At 40.7% G+C, this 12,280-nt stretch overlaps 1 protein-coding gene across 6 annotated transcripts in view; it reads right to left on the reverse strand.

Annotated features, from left to right (window-relative positions):
* shf (Src homology 2 domain containing F) overlaps positions 1–404 on the reverse strand; it is a 67,450-nt gene extending 67,046 nt beyond the window's left edge. The window contains exon 1 of one of the 6 annotated variants that reach the window (XM_025055537.1): positions 13–404. The gene's annotated coding sequence lies outside the window, so the exon portion shown is untranslated. The remainder of the gene's footprint in view (positions 1–12) is intronic. The other 5 variants (XM_017032702.2, XM_008310937.3, XM_008310938.3 and 2 more) reach the window with 5 other exon arrangements.
* Positions 405–12,280: the final 11,876 nt, after the last annotated feature.

The following is a 12,280-nucleotide window of genomic DNA, read 5'->3' on the forward strand; positions in this document are numbered from 1 at the left end:
CAGGGGGATTCCCTGGTGACCGGCGGCCGGCCGAGAGGACTCGGCAGCGTGGGGACGGCTCCGGTGTGTGGACGGCGAAGAGAGAGAAACAGAGACTACAGACACTTTTTAAATGTGCCGAGCCGTAACTCACACACTCTCAGACACAAACACACTTACACACACGCAGCAAACACACACATCCACCCGAATACTCAGTCACACACACGCCGCCGTGGCCGTAGACAGACTCGGTCGAGCTCCACGTCAGGTTTCCAGACGACGCAACATGGGAGCGCTTGTGCAACAGCAACACAACACACTCCCCCTTCAACAAACCTGCGCTCCCCACCTGAGGACATCACTGCCCCCTACCGGTCCTTTGGAACTGCGCTCACTGATTTGAATACTTCGCTGTTTCCACGTTAAAGCTGTACTTTATATGCGGACGTATTGTTAAATACTACTACAGTACTCATCGTGTCCTCGTGGGGACAAGAGCTCAGAGATTATTTAGAGTTAATCTTCCTCTGCAGTAGTCTAACCCACTGTGGCTCCAATGAATTAAAAAAGATATATATATTATTAAAATAAAACTATTTCCCTTCTATTTTAGTTTCTTCTCATTAGAAATAAACACAGACACACAACCTTCACACAACCGTCTCTTCTTTTCCTCCTGTTTCTCCAACACATTTTATTAGTCATCATCGATCTCCAGTTTCATGTAACCTAAACCTTCAGAAGTGATGATCAACCTGGTCTGTGAGTCAGGAAGCCTCGGCTCTTTAGACAAGTGTGTAGAGGAAATGTCAAAGCTGATGATGTGACAGGAGAGAAGAGTCAACCAGTCTGTAAACAGTGGTGAAAAGTCTCAATATTTAAATCAATGACTTTCAATCCAACCAGCAGTGTGTCCTGTGTCCTCCACCAACTGGACTCAAGGGTCAATCGTCCTGTCCATTTGTCCTGTCCATTCACGGTGGACCAGTGACCACATGTTAGCACTGGTGTTTGGTTTGAAGCAACAATACAAACAGACATCTGAGTGTGTGTGTTGTTGTTTCCCAGTCCTGTGGACACACCAGGCCGCGGCTAAACACTAACTGATTCAACACATTAAAAAATCCAATTCCCCTTTTTTCCAGAGACATATTCCAGCAATGGTCTGCATTATCTGGAGTCGTGGCTGCAGAGCACTGGCTCTTTATGAAGCAATATTTCTTTTTAATAACACCATACACACACACACACACAGCCTTGAGCAAGTCACAGTGTACAGATCAGAGTTTAACCCTGACAGGTCTCACAGGGAGAGACAACTCCAGGCTCTCAAGATCAAAACCATTTTTGTCCTGAAATCTTGCCATCGCTGCACTTTAGAAAAACAGAGAGAAATGTGAGCAGAGAAATGTGAGCAGAGCACTTTAAGGAAGTGATTTTATCTCAGTGCCAGGACATTAATCTGTTTAACTTCTGTGTTAGACATAAAAGCCTTAAAACAACAGACAGGTAAATGTCCTCAGATGCTCCGTGATTTATTGCGGCGCAGGTCATTGTTCATTTCCAGTTCCTAAAAATATTCTCCTCGACGGAACTGCAGAAAGTTCCATTCTGTAAGTGGTGCATTTTAAGGCTTTTCTAGGCTGAACTCCTGAGCTGCGTTTCTCACTGATATAAATATTGCTGGAACCACTTCCTAATAGCCTGTCTCGTGCTGCAGGTGTTAGAGGATCTGTGTTTTTTAGGTTACTCAGCTTGACTTACATCACTACAGCCTTTTATTGCACTGCCATGATTGCATTTCTCCATTTCCTTCCTGTGCCATCAGTCACTCCCTTTAAAATGCAAATCCTGCAGTTCAGCAGTCTTCCTGAAGGTGTTTGTGCAGCCCATCAGCACAAACGGTCAGTATTCTCAGGAGAGATCACACAAAACACAACAAACGTCTTAGCAGTGGTTTTTAATCAGAAAAGTCATTTGTGTCAGAAGGAGTTCATGGATATCAAACTGTCCAACTTCACTGGAATAAAAAAGCCCGACGTTTCAGAGTGAATTCCATGTATGGAGATATAACATGTATGTAATTGAACGCTCTCTTTGGATTATGAAGCTCAGAGATGGAAATCAAACAGAACACGACACGAACTCGTGGAGTTGGATCTATTAGTAATTTAGCTGCAAAGTTTATGAATTCATTCTTCAATGTTGTTCATGTTGTTCATGACCACAAGATGAACTGGAGAACATGGTTTAATGTTTAGTTTAGAAATTATTTGACAGAAAAGTGTCCAAAATGAAATGTTGAAAGAATCATTTAGATGATGAAAGCTGTGATGGTAAGAAGGAGTCAGGATCAGTATTCAGTATTTTGTCTTTTGATTTCATCATACGATCAGTTTTCTCGTTATTAACAGTCAACAATCTCTTTTTTTTTTTGTCCGTCTGATCACATGATCTGAGGTGTTCATTGTTAAATTGTGATTCACTGTTGTTGCTGCAGCTAACTGATCATGACTCAGTGACACAGTGACTACTGTCAATCTTTACCTTTGTTTTAAACCAGGTTACAGCAGGACAGGAGGGCGTGTCTGCAGGGGAGGGGGGGGCTGTGGAACAGCCAGGTAATGGACAGGAATTCATGATTCACTGGAGACAATGTGTCTTTGAACATACTTTAATATAAAGTATTCACTTGTTGTTTTACAGCAGCAAAGGTGAAGTTGTTCTAAATCAACTCAAATGGATCTTAATTCATTATTATAGATCCACACATTTATCCCACATATTTATACACTGTTTCAAAAGCAAACTGAGTATCCACATTCCAGCCGTCTCCATGGAAACCTGACATCATTAAAGCAGTGGCTAAACATTCAAAATAACGTATGTTTTGTTAAATAACAATGTCTAAACATATATATATGTACATATATATATATATGTACATATATATATATATATATATATATAAATATATATATATATATATTCATTCATTCTTAATGTGGTCCAGCGTCTGTTTTTTGTCTGCTCTGTGCTGACTGACGCCACTGGAACATGGTTGTTGGTGTAAATCCCTCTCATCTGTCAACGACTGCAGCTCCTTAACAGGGAAATCAATATGTGATTCTGAAGGAGACAGCAGAGGACTGTGACTGTGACTGTGGTGAGAAGAGCCCACTGTGAAAGTGGGAGCAGCGGCAGCAGCTGGGTGCTGGGAGTTTGGTCAACACAACCCTCAGCTCCCTGGACAACTGCAGGGTTTAACTGACCAGAGTCCGTTTAAGAAGTTGGTTTTCTCCAAAATGACAGCTTTGATTCCACAGAATATACATGTGCCATATGACGACTCCGTCCGTCAGTCTCCAGCTCTAGATGTAAATGAATATTTATTGAATATTTTGACAACAAACATTAAAAAAAGACCAATCAGAGAAAATGACGTAGAAATGACAGAGGATTCTTGTTCAAAGACAAAACCTACACAGCAGAGTAGTGTCCAGAACATTCTGAGCTCCAGAGGCCTGAGGGCGACGATCGATCTGTCTTTTACTGATTACGACAACACAACAGTGTTTACTCCTCCGTGTCTGTCTGTCAAAGTGCATGATGGGCCTTTAACAGCTGGCTCCTGTGGCTAAACCTGTGTCTGTCAACCACAGGTTTAGCCACAGAGGACGAGCTCTAATCTGACTTACTGTGTGTGTGTGTGTGTGTGTGTGTGTGTGGGTGTGTGTGTGCAGTGTTATGAGCACAACATACATGCAGTGCTGTATTACACACAAACAGGTGCAGTGTATTTCAGCCTGGTGACCTCTGTCCAGCTGGACTTAGTCACATGACAGGAAGTAGATTTTTTTTTTTTTGCTGCTAATAACGACAATAAAAACGTTTCTGATTCTGGTTTCAGTTCAGCATCTGTCACTGTGGTTCACAGGGATTCACACAAGAATGTTCCAGAGCAGTCTGTGTTTTTACTGCAAGTTCAACTCCTTCACATTAAGAGACAAACAAACAAACAAACAAACAAAAATCCCATAAAAATGTTCTTATTAAATTCTATCTAAGAACAATCCTCATGTTGTATGAACAGAGGGTGAGTGGGTGAGTGGGTGAGTGGGTGAGTGCATCCCATCAGAGAGAACATCAGGGATGGAGGCGTTGATGTTAAACTGGATTATTTCTGGATCCTAATCCAGTGAGATTAGCAGTGACTGATGAACACAGACTAAAGTCGATTTATTGGAACTGATATTTTGGATATTGATCTTTTCTTCTCCATGGATGAAACAGCATTGTGTTTTAATAAGGTTCATGGTTCATGGACAGCACATAAACCGTATTGATTATTGATTACTGATCAGTGAGAGTTGGATTGAATGGGATTATAATGATAGTATATATGTTGATAAGATATAAAATGACAATATATAACAACAACATTAACATCCCATCATATATATATATATTTTATAAGCTGGGGGGTGGGGTCCTTTCTAGAGATAAACAACCAATCAGGTTCATATTTATTCCTAATTTCAACAGATTCATCCTCCAACAGAATAGCCAGGATCAGAAGAACAAAGCGTTGACGTTCTTATAACCAGGCAGACCCTCTGACCTCTTCTCCATCGTGCGGCCACACCTGAGTCTCTGTATGTGTTAAAACAACTCCAACCATAAATTCTATTTGCTTCTCCATCCGTGTAGGTCGGAGTGGTAGGTCCGTGGATCCAGGCTGAGATGAGACAGTGATGACACGCTTCTCCTTGAGGCTCATTCCTCAGGCAAATAATGAAGTGCTGTTACTGCAGAGTAAACAGTCTGTGCAGATGAGCTCAGTCAGGGAACAAATATAATCTCAGATGTTTGATGTTGGCAGAGTGTGACCGTGCCCCACCAGCTGCAGCTTCTGTCTCAGGTTACAGTACAGACCAACGCTGGGCGTTCATTCAATCTCAGTCTGATTTCAAATGTACCAGAACTCCATGGAGAAAATGACAACTGTGTCAATAATTCATCATCTTCAGGCGGATTATTCCTCTGTCGCCATCATGTAGACAGTGATAGAAGAACTATTTCTGACAGAACAGTTCTCCTAGTATTTGAATAAACCTTAACTATAATCAGTCAGAGACACAACTGAGATCTGAACTTTGAACAAATGTTAAATTGTAGTTAAATTAAAAATGTGCAGTCATTTCCTGTAGTATCAAACAAAAACACAGAATCATGTACTAAAGTATTATGAGGTATTTTTCCTAGGAAACAAATGACATTATCATGGGCTCTACTGTCAGAGTGTGATGGATCAGTGATGGTTGAAGGGACCGCCTCTTCCTCCTCTTCCTCCTCCTCCTCCTCCTCCTCGCTCAGTGTGACACGGTCAATGGACTCTGACAAATGACCGTTTCATGTTGGCCTCCCTGTAGCCTTGCTGCACCAGCGTGTTTGGATGACACAAATGTGTGGGGAAATGTGATGTGAGCTTTTTTTAATGTTTTATTTAATTGTTCCAGTAACAAAAACCAGTTCAACTTCTACAAATACAAGTTTTAAAATGAAACAAACCTTTAAATCTTGGTTATTTTTTTCCACCTCTAACCTCTTTCTGTTCTTCCTGTTCTGTTCGGTAATTATTTTCTTGGTCGTGCTTCATTTGAACACAATTATAAATTCAAAATGCAATTACAAAAGTGAGAATTGCCAGTGAGTAAAGAAGTATTGATTGCCCTGCCGGAGGCGACCTCATTTTCGAGTTAATTTCATTTTGATCTTGGTTGTCAGCTGAGGTCCAACTGGAGAACATGACATTCTGTTGAGTCCAGTCTGATGTTACAACAGGAGGTTTGTGGAGCTGTAGATAATGACACCATCCTTCATCAGCACTACTGTCACACTAATGTGTGTATTTCATTAACCTGACGACTGATGTGATCTGATGTGTGTGACCAGTGTTCTTCCTCTTCTCTCTGACATCATCTTCATCTTGATGGCTGTAACTGTAAGTGACTCCAAACAGAGTGCGGTTGTAAATCGGTGTTTTATGTCCGTGAATCCAAGCTGCCAGGAAGAAAGTGAATACAAAGAACACTGATGATGCTGTCTGATAAGTAATTACGATAGTCGTTGTTCTGATGTGCAGTATTTCACTGACGAATGACTGAACTGGAAAAACTACGAGAAAGAATCAAACCTTCATCGGTCAACAATATTGCAGAAACATCTACTGAGGTTTTTCTCTTGTTTTTATTAAACAAACAAATTTGACTAAAAGTGTGAATAACATTTACTCCTTAAAATTTAAAACTGTGTTTCGTTTTATACATGGATTGATCCCTGTTCTGATCTCAGGGTTGGTTTGCTCTCTTCAACCGTCGCTGGATCAGTTTTCTTATAATTGCGTATCGACTTCATTAAATCAATGTGTCGTTTCTATCTCTTCAGGTATTTTTGGTCCAAATCCCTGCGGTGAAATACGACGTTGATTTGAACTTTTCCAGACGTGTACAAACTTTTATTGACTATGCAAACGCAGAATGCGTGGCATTCCTCTGCCTTAGGAATATTTGGAGGGCAAGTAGACAAGGACTGGAAATGTTTACATGCAGTGTGTATTGAGTTGTGAAAAAGCCGCGGATCCGGTGAGATTTCAAATGTCACAAACGTGAAGATGCAGCAGCCGTGAGCACCTTTATAACACCTTCCCTGGTTATTAGACACAGCCCAGTGGCAGTAAATGGGCTTCACCCCTGGGAAATTATCTGCAGACAATGGGCTTCTCATCTTCATTTTATGTTCCGAGGTGGGAAGTGGAAAGAAAGGAGCGAGGGGGAAAATAAGAGACACAAGAGTTCCCTTTAAGGATGAGGAGAGAGCGTGGCGCTTGACAATCACAGCGCTGTGAGTGATAAGTCATTTTCTCACGGGTTTCTCAGAGCACGAGAGCCGATCCTTCAGACTCCACAGAAGTAGCATTTTTAGAGGGATGATTACATCCCAAGGATGATGGATGTGTAATGGGTAATGTGGGAGACAGGAGGATGTTCAGGCGGCTGAATGGCTGAGGACTTGCCACTGGCAGCCTCATTACACACACACAGCATGAATTTAAGTCTTTATCCTGTGGCAGAGCCGGCAGACAGGTGATCTCTACAGCCCCGCTCAATTAATCCCAAGGATTTGCATCAATTTCTTCTTGGCTGCCAGGCTTCCAAACAATGACTGGAGATATTATAAATGCAGTACAGAGAATATACCGCGCAAAGTTCGGTTGACCCCGCGGTCTGAGGAACGCGGACAAAAAAAGATAAATCCTCTACTTGGGAAATGCCAGAATGGCGTAATGATTTTTATCAGATGGAAAAGTGAGACGGGTTTCACTTTGGAACGTCTGAACAAAGGTCTTATTTGCATCTGATTTTGGAGAGAAGCTAGGAGGAATCCCAGAGGTCTGTTATCCAGGTGGCTTCACCTCCATCATGCTGATGACCCAAAGAACACAGAGCACATTTCCTCATCGCCTTTGTCTGGTGACGAGATGGAGAGGAAATGTCAAGTGGTTACAGCCTGCAAACCAAAACCATCCAAGAGCAGAACACACTGAGCAAAAGTCATTTTATTCTCTGCAGTGATGCTGAGAAATAAAAAGGTAAAAATTGGATGGATGGAGTTGCTCATCTGATCATTTGATTCAATGACCATCAGTAAGTGACAGTAATAAAACTGCAGATCTGCCTTTCAAGCTCAGAGAAAAGAAAGTGAGGTCAGAAGGCCAGCAGGGTTCACTGAAGTTACACTGTAACAACATTTGGCATAAATAAAATGTACTGTACTGTAACTCAGACTAAAGCACGTTGACTCAAGCTTTTGGTGGACGCTGCATTTATAGCCCATGTAAACGACGCTTCTAGAATGTTATCCCTTTAATCTTTTTTATTATTTTACATTTCTACATTTTGTTTTTGTCAATAAAAACCTACACATTTTTTTCTTCCAGCTCCTGTTAAATAACAAGTGAGATGAGTTGTATCTGGGGTCAGGTGTGTACAACTATCCTGACACAGGTAACAAATACTACACAGTACTGCATACAGGCTACAGTACTGCATAAAGGCTACAGTACTGCATACAGGCTACAGTACTGCATAAAGGCTACAGTACTGCATACAGGCTACAGTACTGCATACAGGCTACAGTACTGCATACAGGGTACAGTACTGCATACAGGCTAAAAAACTGCATACCGGCTGCTGCTGCTGCTTTAGACCAGTGTTCACACAGGAGAGACCGTCAGAAGACGGTAAATAAACATCAGAAACAAACTGAAGACTAACACAGTAATTAACCAACTACCAGTCATTAAATAAATCAGTCAGACTTTACAGGACATGTCACCGTCACAGTGTCTATGAGTGAAACTCAAACCACTAGAAACACCTGCTCCTGTCACAGTAGAATGTACACATGATGATCCACACATACTTACACTAAATACACACAAATATTTCCAATTGTTAATTTATCAACGTCAAGTCCTTTGAATTAATTCATAAATGATTTCTCTCAGACCAATCCTAATATATATATATGGAGGTAGTTTTTGTTTTCATCGTGGGCTAAATAAGAACCTGCATCGCGCTCTAAAATAAACCTTGTTATCTGTTTGGAAACATGTGTGAAAAGCAAAATGTAACTCATATCCTCAGGGACTCCTGCTCCTCCCTCCCACTCAAGTCAAATTCTATTTATAGCACAGTATTATAAATGAAAACTCACATTGTTTGGCTGCGGCAGAGCCCACAGAGACAGTGTTCTGTAGAAGCAGTGCAGTGGCTGATGACCAACACTAGTTCATCACAACTACAGTATCTGTGTCTGTGACTGTGTCTGTTGTCCTACAGCAGGTCGACGACACCCTGCCCCCAGTGGAGCTCTGTGGCTGCAGCAGCTACGACCCTCACAGCTCAGGCCTTATTTGTATATGTCAAATATAATGTCAAGTATAATATGTCAAATTTGTGCAGAATATCAAATCCTTCATATTTGATTATTTGTAGCTTAAAACAAAATCACATAAAAGTCTTGAATATTTCTACAAACACTGTTAGCATTTTCTATTTGGTCTAAAATGAAATAAAAACAAACTCAGTGACAGATTGGATTTCAGAGAGGCTGATACCCATGGGAAGGTGCAAATGAAATCACCTGTGGTAGGGGGCAGTATTAGTCACCAGTGGCCGGCTGTGGTGTAGCACCTGCTAACTTTAGAGACATTACAGACACAGTTTTCCTGCTGGAGATCAATAAAGAATTTCTAATCATTGATTCTGATTAAACAAAATCAAGTGAGTCTGAAACCACCAACCTTCTCATCCAACCACAGCACCGACCACAGCCTCAGCTCAAATAATTAAATAAAGAGTGATGTTGAGACAGGAGAGTTTCCTACTGGTACTTCATAAAGGTTTCACTCATGTCCAAAATAAAAACAGCCTCTTGTTTCCACTGCGTTCATGGCGTCTCCTTAAAGTCACTGCTGTTATGATACAGTGTTCTGCTCTGATCCAAGTCTCCAGGATTCATGTTCAAATATTCACCTCATCTGTCCATCGGTGAACGGATGTTCTTCGGTCGTAGCATTCATTAACTTCACCACAACAGAGTTCTAAATGCACTGACGCTGCCGTTCCTGTTCCCCTCTGGGTACCGACTGTGTGACAGCACCTCCCCTGAGGAAACGTGCGGTCTGTTTCTTCACGGATAAAAAACCAGGGGAACAACAGGAAGCCAGACACATTGTTACAGGGACACAGATAAAACCTGGTTCACTGGGCTAAAAATAATCACGGGCACGGGCAGAGGTTCGACACTGATACAAGGCACTGAACTCTGTTTCATCCTGAACTGTGTGATTAAAACAGCAGGAAAACAATAACTGCACTGACCAACTTTTCTGTGAAAGTCACATTTATTTTTAATAAAATAAATTGTTGGTTTTGGCCACAGCTGAGTGAACACACAGTGATAAAACTGTAACTGGTATAAAGGATGAAATGTTAGTTACACACAGATGACTTTGACCGAAGGGTTCAACCATAAAGTATTACATGATTCACAGTCATTTCTTTTGTAGCTTTCATTAAATAAATGGTTTCAGGCACTAAACCAATGACACAGAGAGGAATGCACCTACAAACCACAACAGGAAGTGAATAAACCACTACAGGAAGTGAATAAACCACTACAGGAAGTGAGTAAACCATTACAGGAAGTGAGTAAACCACTACAGGAAGTGAGTAAACCACTACAGGTTTATTTTGCCACTTGTCTCCCAGGTCCAATTAAAAATGTGCAGATGATACGGAGCATTTATACCAGACACTGTTGTTTTGTACTCTTTACTTGTGAAAAAGCTGCTAAGTTGAGCTTTTTTGATCTTAAGTTTAACACATTCTCTGACTGTTTTATTGCAGATTTGTAATTTATAATTACAAAACAATTTGAAGGGTGATTAATGCCTTGCCTCAGAGCAGGAAGATGGCTGATACATTGGTTCAGTCACCTGGTGACTGGGAAACTGTTGAAAATAAATAAACTACCACCGAGCCACTGCTGGACAGCGGTGGTACTGCAGCCACAGTGTCTTTTTTCTTTGTTCTTAAAATGACACTTTACCAGGATTTAAAACTTAGTCCAAACTAAGATAGAGCGGTTGGGAGGGTCTCTGCTCTCTGATCTTTACTGGTTCACCAGTGTGTTTGTGTGGGTTTAATGGTTTTATGATAATAAGTCTTTCCTGATCAGAACTCTGACAAATGCAGCTCAGAGGTCAGGTCTTCTGCAGCGAGGCTGCCGGGTTTCTGATCGACTAACTTCAAATGCACATATCAAAATGCACATATAGACGCAAATGTATGCAAATTCAAGTCAACCGTTTCTGACGCAGCTGCTCACTTCGCCTCACAGTCCGTCTGACGAAGACAAACTCAGACGCTCTCATCCAATAGGTGATGTTCCACCTTTTTATCGAGGGTTATTTTAATATATTTCTTTCTGTTTTCCCAGGAGTCAAATGTAAATGTAGTTCATAATGAAATTTCTTACACTAAATACTCTGTCTAATAAATTGACACATTCCTAGAATTTCTACAGATACAGATATATCCAAATATATACACATATATACACATATATACACTTTTATACACACGTGAGCCCCTTTGTAACTTCCTTCATTACATGTGTGCACTTTTACTGACAGGAGTTGATATTAAGGATCACTGAGGTGTGAAACGACACACACACACATACATTTGTGAATGAGATGAAATGACATGAAGACATGAATATATATATATGACAACTCCAAGAGTTAATTCCCCACGGCTTCTTTAACAGCTGATTATTTGACTCATTTCATTTCACTGTGTGATTTTCATAATGTTTGAATTACAGCCAGTGCCATTTTCATGTTTGACTTACTAAGTGTTAGCAGGTGAGGGGCTAATGATGTGTTAAATGTTACTTTGAGACACAAGTCTCCAATATGTCACCTGTGACCTTTTGATGACAGTGAAACCTGTGGCAGCCCGGAGCCTTAAAGGGCGACGCCGCAGCAGGCAGTCGAGCTTATCTTTCACATTAGCTTCTGTTTCTGGCACAAAAATGAAGAGAAAAGCAGAACATTTGGACTGTAGCAGCATTTATTTAAATCCCTGTTTTTGTTAACAGCAATTTATTTGAATGACACCAATTTTGAATCAAATCTAAATGTAATAATATTAGTACACATAGAAATATGAACTCATAGTTAAATGTGGTAAAAGTCAGTAGATTTGTGATTGACAGTCTCTATGATAAAAACAAACACACACACAGTCTAAGGCAGGTGGGTCTGAAATATATCACACCTCAGAGTCCAAACACATCAGCCAGTGGTCAATCACAGTGAAAGTATGACCAACTGGGGTACTTTAACTCCGAGTACTTTTACTCTGCGGAGATATATATATATAAAAAAAGCAACAACAAGAGATATATTTATATCTGATTTCAAACATTGTCTCAAAAAAATTAAAAAATGAAAGAATTCTGAACAATCTATGTACAAAAACAATGATTTGACAATATTATGGTCATCTCCGGAGAACGACCAAGAAAAGCTAACACTTCATGCTCTCAGTCTGTGAACACAATGATATCTGTTGTATATATTTATATTACTAATAGTCAGTAGTAACAGAACCAAATAAACTCCTCATCGTGTCTAACTGACTGATCGTTACAGCGTCAGGTC

This window comes from Cynoglossus semilaevis, chromosome 5 (genome assembly GCF_000523025.1).
Source record: "Cynoglossus semilaevis isolate Cse_v1.0 chromosome 5, Cse_v1.0, whole genome shotgun sequence".
Classification (NCBI taxonomy): Eukaryota; Metazoa; Chordata; class Actinopteri; order Pleuronectiformes; family Cynoglossidae; genus Cynoglossus; species Cynoglossus semilaevis.